General features: G+C 33.2%; 1 pseudogene; it reads right to left on the reverse strand.

Moving 5' to 3' along the window:
- Window positions 1-225: 225 nt before the first annotated feature.
- On the reverse strand, window positions 226-8,293 carry LOC115970111 (annotated as a pseudogene).
- Window positions 8,294-10,013: the final 1,720 nt, after the last annotated feature.

Consider the following 10,013-nt stretch of genomic DNA (forward strand, 5'->3'; position numbering starts at 1 on the left):
ATCAAATAAAAATGCATAATATTATTTTTGAGGGCACATAATTCTAACACAATGACCATGCCAGAACCATGAAGAAGCATGGATTATTTTCATAGCTGATCAGGAATTGCAAGTGGAAGTACAATACTAAGTACAATACGCAATGAAGAAGATGACCAACGAGACTGAATCCACATTATTACAAAACATAAATTCAAAGAGAACTAGTCTCGGTTTTAGCCGCATCTCAAACCACGGTGCTTGGAATACTCCAAAAGCGATAAGGTTCAAATTTATTCTACTAAGAAAGTTGGAACTAATTGTCACATTGGTCTGCAACTCTGCATATATATGATATATCGGCTAATTAGCTAGCCAAGAAGAGCTTGAGCCATTTTGCAGACTTCTTGAGGATTCTTTCCAAGTTGTTGAGGTAATCAGTGTAAGCAAGCCTGTACCACACTGTGTAGCCTGACCCCATTTCCATGCAGTCCATTAAAGCCCACATGAAGTATCCATTTACGTCTGCTCCCTGCCTGCACTCAAACAACAAACAATCCTTATGACTTTGTTTGTTGGGACAAATTTTTTTTATGATCTTATTTATGCATAATATTGGTGCCATCAAAAGAATATGTGACAATTAATTAGTTGCGATTGGCGGATTATAAAGCGGAACAAAATTAGTAGGTAACACTCAAGAACATACTTCATGGCTACTGAAATGGCATAAAGATGGCCAAGAATATGCTGAATCCAAACATCGTCTTGTAATGCAGTCTCTACTGCAATAGTATCATCTCGTTTTTCCGGATATCCTGTTCCAAGGCATATACAATCATATCAAGATAAAAAAAAAAGGATTTTGTGATGTGTTTTTTTGCTTTATGAGTATGAAAAAGAAGAACTATTTTAATTAAATTACAAACCATTCTCAGTAACAAAGAACTTAGGATTGTTGTACTTATTCGACATATAAACCAATACATCAGATAACCCTTGTGGATAGATACAAATTTTAGTGCTGCCTGGTGTCTAGGTTAACAATGAAATATCATGTTCTTAGTCGATGTCTTAAAGTCATTGGGTTTAATCAATGTGTAAACGATAGATTTAAAACAAAACAGTCTTACCGCTGCACCAATGTATTCCCCATCTTTATTCTCAGCTGTGACAAATGCAACAAACAGGAAAGGTGGATTAGATATTCCTAACTATCAAAACCAGATTTAGGCTAAATTCAATTGCATGCTAAATTAAGCTATTTTGCAAATGAAACCACAAAAGTTTACCTGAGACTGTAGCAAACTGATAGTCAGAATAGGCAGAAAAGGTTGCATCTTTATCAAATGTTACGGCAGTTGCGTATCTAGATGTATAATAATTGATACCAATAAAGTCGAAGGATCCTTTAATTAAAGTCTTCTCGTCATCTGTGAATTCTGGAAGTCCATCCCTTACCAAAGCCTTCATGATGAATGGGTAATCTCCAAACACTAATGGTTCCAAAAACCTGTACATACAATAGAAAAAAGAAAAGAAAAAGAAATTGGACATAATTTTGTACTCAAAAGGATTTGATTATGTATGTGTTTTATTGACAAAGATAAATTTTCTAACCATCCAACGAAGAAGTCAAGTGCTCTCCGGGCTGCATCTTGATCCTGAATTGTATCTGAAGCAGGCAAAAACCATTCTGCCTGTATCGAAATGCCGATTTCTCCTGCTTGGGTTGACTATTAACAAGAAAAAAAAAACTTAAATTATATAAATAATGTTGTATAGAAATAAAAATGCAAAACTAGTTATTCTAAAGCAAAATGGGTGTCAGCTTATGATTGGCCTAGTGTAAAATGCTGCAAAACGAAAAGAAGAAGATGATGATTTAATTAGATTTCACCTGGTATGTGTCTCTGTAGAGTTTTACAGCTGTGGCATGGGCTAATATAATGTGATGGGCGCAAAGGAATGGATCTGTTGCAGCATTTTGGAGTAGGTTGGTCGTATCGACTGTATACCGTACGGTGCCAAGACTTGTGGCTCAATGATAGTAGTCCAATACTTCACTCGGTTACCAAAATATTGGAAACAAACATTGGCATAGGCTTTAAAATCATCCCTATCAATAGTATGGTGGCAACCAGCTACATTGATTAATATCTCAGGAAACTTTGATAGTTATAGTGATTAAAATAAGACATCAAATACTGGAAGAACTTGAACCTACACAATCTGGCTGCTCCAGAAGCCATTGTATTTGTCTCCCAGTGCTTGAGGTAAATCGAAGTGGAACAGTGTCACAAATGGGGCTATCCCTACATGGGAAATTCAGAGTCTAGCTCATTTTTTGAGCAATTGAAAAGAAAACTGGTTTGAAACTTTAGGAACAAAAACTTATTGTCCTTTCATCATGAATTAAGCACAAGTAGGGTTGAAAAGTAAATTGATTCATACCATTTTTTATAAGTTCATTTATAAGATTGTTGTAGAAATTGATTCCCTCATGGTTTATTCCACCATCTATGGTCCCCATCTGCAAGTTGATTATGAAAAAGTACGTAAATTTATTATTTTCCGAAATAGTTGGCTTGTTTGAGGTTGGGTTGTTTAGAAGAAAAAAAAATACCAAGCAGAATTCTTGACCACGAAATGGAGAATCTGTAAGTGTCTGCCCCCATATCTACTTAGCACTTGCACGTCATCCTGTGTTGCGAGCCAGTTAGAAAAATAAAGAAAGAAAAAAGTACTACCTTTTTTTTAGTTACAAATTAGTGACAAGAAGGAAGTAGTATTTATTTGGCAAAAATATTGACCTGTTTGCATAAAGTTTGTATTTTATCCATAAACTTTAAAAAGTTAATTTTCAATTTTTTAACTATTCCTTCTCAAAAAAAAAAAAAAAAATTGAAATTATTGAAAGCATTACACTTTCTTTTAAGATTGAAATTATTTTTTTCACTAGCTTCAGGGCAAAAATATAAGAACAAAAAAAAAAAGATTTTTCTTTCAACAATTTAGGAATGAAATAAGATTATTTTTTTAAAGCTTTAAGACTAGAAGGTGTAACCTTAACCTTTTAACAATTTAAAGTGATATTTTTAGACCCCTTAAAACACAATTGGATTAACCTAGGTAATTAGCTAAGTTGTTACTTAGTCCAATTAAACAAGTCTAGGTTATTACAATCAAACAATCATATCATGCAAAGTAGCGGAAAAATAAATAACACAACGATACGATAACCCAAGAAAACCAAACCGGTAAAAAACCTGGGTAGGATTTAACCTAGCTATCCTCAAGGTAAAAAGCAAATCCACTAGAAGTTCATACAATAAGACTTACAAGCCCCCACGCTCGACTTCTTATTGCTATCAACCAGTAGAACTTACTGACACGACTACGTGCAAGCTCCGAATCCACGGACTCCTTCTTTCTTTGACCTTTGCAAAACACAAACACCCCCGTTTGTGACTTTGAGATCCCACTCAAAGGTTTAGCAACACAAACTCTCCTGTTTGTGACTCCAAGACCACCCTTGAAGGTTTAGATCATCAACACCTTTGATGACAAGAGAAGGCAACAACTTCTACAATACCAGATCTTGAGATTTTTCAAGGAATAGCACCGATAGAAGACATAAGAGAGCTTTTTAGGAATAAAACCCTAAATACAAAAGAGGCACACTCTTTTCTCTCTAAAAAGCCACATAAAAACGTGCTTAGAGTTTCCTTTATATACTGGGAGAAGTAGATTAGAAACCCTAATCCTAAATGAGCTTGAACTGCTGTGTGGGCTTAATTAAAAATCTGCAGATACGACTTTCGATCGATCGAGCCTGTCTTTCGATCGATCAAACCAGACAAATTATAAAATCTTCTTCTTGTAGCTTGTATGTTCTTGAATCTTGATTTGAATCATCTTGAACATTGTCTAATAATACCTATAGACTCTAAGATCTATATCTAGACAAATTAGTGTTCACGATTTGCCAATTGTTCAAAACATTTAGAACCTAACATAGAGAAGCAAAGGAACATTTTTTTTAAGGGTTTGGGATGAATATTGAAATTCAGGGCTTTAACCCTTTTTTAAATTCCTTTTGATATAGTGTTGTGTTACAAACTTATTTTCCAAATATAATCCTAGAAATATTATAAATTTTACTATATAACTTTTACAATCTAATGTGTCATCAATCACAAAAATAAAACTCAAACATTAATTTCTTTTTATCAAGATTTCTAATAATCATTTATAATAATGTTGGAAAGCACCAATCACATTTATTATCTTATCAATATATAAAAGTTAAGTAGTAAAATTCGTAATATCTTTAACATTTTCCTTTATGACTTTAGGTTGCAACAAAAACTTTGATCCATGAAGAGAGACAATTTTCCCCTGTAGTTATTATTATTATTATGTTTTTATTGTTTCTAAAGCTTTATTATTGTTATAAAGCAGATCAACAATCCTACCAATGCATAAGAATATTTTCCTAATTTGAGATTCAGGATTCAATTAGGTATTTTCCTTTAAAGATTCTAGGGCAAATTACATTATATTCACATGAGTTCACTTCAGTTAGTCTTTTGTAACCCACATTTGTTAAAAATAAGAGTAAATATGTATTTCTATGCTCATTTTATGTCTCTCTTCTCTCAAAACATAAAAAATATAAATAAATAAAGATAAAAATGCTAATGTTATAAAAACATTTAGGGGTAATTATACCCCCTTCACTTGAGGTTTGGATGAATGACACTCCATGCCAATCTTGAAGGAAAAAAACACTCCCCTCCCTTGAGATTTGAAGAAATTAAAACTCATCACCCTCCATTTATATTAGTAACGAAATATTTTAAATTTGTCTCCTTATAAAAGTTTAACCATGATTAGTAAAAACATAATTGATAAGTTTAGAATAAAAATGCCAAATTTATCAAGTACTAAAACACTTGTAACAACAAATCTCTCCATATATAACCCGTTTATAAATATAAAAAAGAGAGTAAAAAACATGCTTAATATTTTAAAATGCACTTTAATTAAAATTTTAAAGCAACCCTCAAAAGCCAAGCTCACCCTCCAAGGCCACAACCCACAGACCCATTAACCCACTCGTTTCTTCTCTAGATTGAGTCCCAGGTACTTGATGTTTTGGGGTTTTGATTCAAGTGTCTTGCTACTGTGGTTGGGATTGTTGGCTGGCTAGGTTTGAAGTTGTAAGGTTGTAGACGGAGGAGACGAGATTTGGAGTGGCTCAACTGTGAACCCTGTGAAAGAGAGAGGACTGTTTGTCTCTCGATCGGGTAGATGTGGGGTTTTTTTATGGGTGAGATTTTTATTGGTTACACAAAATAAACATAGGAACCAAAATAGTGTAGATGATTAGTCCATGCTGAGCAACAAATTGAAGGTCAGTCATCCTGGGTTGTTCCTGCCAGCTTGGTCACCATGGTTTGTTGTTGATTAGATGACCGTGGGTTGCTAGGATTTTTGTCTGCGTGTTCTTGTCTTCTTGAGGCAAACAAGCAGTGGAGAATTTAGATCTATTCAGGTAATGTGATATTAATTAAATACACAATTACATTTATAATATCAATTTGAATTATGTAATGGGCCCATTTAAATAAAGATAATATATATATATATATATATATATTTTTTTTTTTCCTTTGAGTAACACTATCATTCCTATATTTATAAAAGGTAAAATGTCTCTATCCCTTTCCCAGGATAAATAATAGATTCACATTTTCATTTGATCCACTAAAAAAAATTTATTAGGTACTCTGAGAACAATGATCCATGATATGTAAAAGAAATGTGATGAACAATACTATTGAGTATTGATCAATAACTTTCTAGAAATGAGAGAAATTTATTGGATACTTCATTAATGAGTAGTGATATGTATAAGAAATGTGATGAGCAATACTATTGAGTACCCAATAACTTTCTAAATTGGGTACTCCAAAAGTAAGGAGTAGTGATGTCTAAAAGAAATGTGATGAACAATGCTATCCGAGTACCCAACAATTTCCTAGAAATGATGTCAAACTTTTGAACTGTATATGCACATGAGTTGTGTACTGTATGGTGGAGCCAGGAAACTGTTTTAGGGGGGCCAAGCTAAATATAACAATTGACAAAATTCTTAAGTAAAAAAAAAAAAAAATATGTTAGTTTTTTTATGGTTCTAAAACTACTTATAATTGATCTTGAATTAAATTTTATAGTGGCCTATTTGTTTTATACACAATTAAACAATCATTCAATAATTACACATACTACTTTTTTTTTTTGGAGCAAAATTACACATACTACTTTGTCAAATATAAGCATATTTTAAAAGAGGATCAATGAATATAAACAGTAACCATTGTTATCAAATTAAGGGTCCATTTGGATATCGCTTATTTTGCTGAAAACTGAAAATTGAAAACACTGTAGCAAAATAATTTTTAAATGTGTAAATAATACTGTGAGACGCATTTTTAATGAAAAAGTTGTTGAAAAAAGAGGTTTGTGGGTCCCGTCAACAGTACACGGGACCCACTAGTGTGCATTGTCCACCGCTTATTTTACTGGTGTGAACAGTGCATTGACAGACAAAGTCAAAAAGAAATGCGGGTCTCAATAAAAAAATTAAAAAAAAAAAAAAACCCTAGGGAAACACTGGACGTTTGGACACACAAAAAACTGTCCAAACGTATACTAAGGTAGCGTTTGGATTGGCGTTTTTGGCTGATCACGTCTGCGTTTTTTTATTTTATCATGAATAGTGCAAATAGGCAAATGAACAGTGTTTTCGGTGTGAATAGTAATCTATAAATTATTTTTTTATTGTTTACAATTTTCAGTAAAATAGACGGTATCCAAACACACCCTAAATATAACAAAAAATATTCATAAAAAATATATAATATAAAATTTAAGAAAAAGGTGCCAGCTATCAATCAAACATGAACTGATGCAGTGGTGTCATGTGCAAGCACTAACAAATTAAACATTATTTCAACAAAATAGAGTGACTTTACCAAACAGGGGAAATCTCAGCAGATAACAAAGCAAAACAGAGAGAAAAGGGAAGAGAGATTTATTGGAGACTATCAGTTGAAGACTATCAGTTGAAGACTATCGTTGAAGTGTGGAGAAGGGATTTTTTTTCATTTTATCCAGGTTTTTTTTTTTTTTTTAAGTAACCAAACTGATAGTCTTCAACTGATAAATTTCAAGTTTGGGGATTTGTTATGGATATTTTTGGTGTTTTGATTTGAGGGGCTAATTTACCCAAAAAAAAAAAAAATGGAGGAGCTATTGAGCAAAGGAATGGGCTAGATTTTTTATTCCTCAAATTCTAGGAGGGGCCACAAATTGAATTTACATAAAATTTAGTTATATTTTATCATTTTATTAAGGTTGTAACTGAAATTTTCAAAAAGCTATGGGGCCAAGGCCCCCTGCCCTAACGTGGCTTTGCTACTGACAGTATGTGTGCGTTTGGATACAATTTATTTTACTGAAAACTGAAAATTGAAAACAATAAAAAAATAATTTTTTTTACTATTTATTACTGTTCAGCATTGTTCATTGGCCTAAAATCACTGATCATGGTCATGAACAGTGCATAACGTGCTGGACTTAAAAAAAAAAAAAAAAAAAGGCCCAAAACGCGGACGTAGCCGCACTACCCAAATGGACCTATATGCACAGGAGTTGTGTGCTCTATATATTGCTTTTTGTACTTCCATCCCGTGTAGAAATACCGTCTAAAAAAAAAAAAAAAAAAAATCTTTTGTAGAATTTGTTTTATATCATTTATTAAGAACTATGTAGCAATATTCATATATACTTTGTACCGATTGTATGAATCGACTGCAACGTCTGTGATTCCATCATCATCTTCAATATAACTATCCCAGGTCACTGGTCCTCTCCCTCCTTCGTCACCTTTTCCTTCTGTCTGAACCATTTCATTACATGTCAGTTATATATGCAAAACACATATTCTATATAAATGAATGTATGCGTGTTTATAAGAGAGAGAGACCTGAAAAGCAGAAGTGGAGCAACCAAACTTGAACTCGGTAGGGAAGTCTTTTCTTGTTATTTTGCTAGTTGCAGCTATTGCATCCGCGATTGGGTCTGTGCTAGTAGTTTTATCAGTAATTGTAGTTGGTGGAACAGAACCTTTCCAACATCTAATGGTAAGCCTCAAACTCTTATTCTCATTTCTTAGAGATGAGACTGTCCGACTTGCTCCAAAAATGGTAGTTTCTAATTTCTTCAAAGAACCCAAACCAGCCATCGATGGCCACATTGGCAATGCAAGGTTAAATGCCAGGTTAGAGAGAGAGAGAGAGAGAGAGAGAGAGAGAGAGAGAGAGAGAGAGAGAGAGAGAGAGAGAGAGAGAGAGAGGAATTTGGTGCTTATAGCATCTCCAACCGCCTCTTCAAATTTTTGTACTGTATAGAGTGTACAATTCATTTTACCTTTTATCTACTTACTTTTTCAAATACACTTTCCAACATATTCTTTATCCTTTTCTCTATTACATTTAAATAATATTTATTCGTTCTTTTTTTAATATTTCTTTTTCAATCTTCTTTCATTTATCTAATTTTAATGAAAAGTGTTACGTTCTTAACATTTTACAATATTTTCATAATAAATTATATGTGGTAAGTTATTACTGATTTTAATTTGAACACACCACTTAAATATATTTTTTGCATCATTATTAGTTAGTAACAACTCACCACTTAAGATTTATTTTGAAAATATTGTAAAAACATTGTAGTAGCATTTTTCAATTTTAATTTCTTATTCTTTATTTTATTTTTCCCTTATCTTTTTTTTTTTTTATCCACAAGTTTCTTTTCTTCTTCTTGTTAGGTTTTAAAGTTTAGGATTTTATGTATTTAGAACTCTAATGTGTATTGTTGGCAAACTATGATCAAAACAATGTGTTTAGAAGTATTTAAGTCTAGCTCAAAGTTGTGATTTTATGTAAAGTTGGAATCGAGTTAAAGCAGGAAGCATTGTGCCTTTCAGCCTGGGCAGAATGCTTTTCTGCAGATTCGTCCAACTCAGCCCTAGTTGTTTTAAAACGTTTTTAGGGTTTCTTATTTGTCCTAAGTATAAAAGGCAAACCCTAGCCACGTTTTAGTGTTGCTCATATTTGCGGTTTGTGTAAATCTCTTGTGAGATCTAGAGGAGCTTTCCTTTACACAAACTTAGGGTTTTCAAGGAGAAGATTTATCTACGCCTTGATGATCAATTCAGTTGCTGCCATTGAAATTTAAAGAAAACACAAGCGGGTGTGCTTGTATCTGGTGGTGAATCCAAGAAAGAAGGAGTCCGTGGATTCGGAGCTTGCACGTGGTCGTGTCAGTAAGTTCTACTGGTTGGTAGCAATAAGAAGTCGAGCGTGGGGGCTTGTAAGTCTTATTGTATGAATTTCGATTCTTTCAAGATAGTGGATTCAAGTTTACCTTGAGGATAGCTAGGTCAAATCCTCCCTAGGTTTTTACCGGTTTGGTTTCCTAGGTGATCATATCTTGTGTTATTTATTTTCCGTTGCTTTGCATGATTTGATCTTTTATATTGTGATAACCTAGACTTGTTTAATTGGACTAAGTAACAACTTGGCTAATTACCTAGGTTTAATCAATTGTTTAAGGGGTCTAAAAACCAACACTTCTTTTTCCCTCTTTTTTTTCTCCTCCACACCTTTCCCTTATCTCAATCTTCACTTTTCTTCTCTCGCACTTTGTCTACTCCAGAGCATTCAAGAAGCTCTCTCTTTATTTCTCTCTCTCTCTCACACAAACAAATTCTCTCACATACACACATAGATCACCGGCAAAGAAGTGGAGATTGGCGTTCTACATAGATCGGCGTTCTACATTTTTTTTTTTTTGTTCTGGTTTGATTAGTTTTATTTTACTGTTTAGATTTCATTAGGCTTATGAGAAAGATTATTTTAAGGGAGAATATTGTTTAAAGGTGCTTTAGTAATTGCTAC

This window comes from Quercus lobata, chromosome 2 (assembly GCF_001633185.2).
Source record: "Quercus lobata isolate SW786 chromosome 2, ValleyOak3.0 Primary Assembly, whole genome shotgun sequence".
Classification (NCBI taxonomy): domain Eukaryota; kingdom Viridiplantae; phylum Streptophyta; class Magnoliopsida; order Fagales; family Fagaceae; genus Quercus; species Quercus lobata.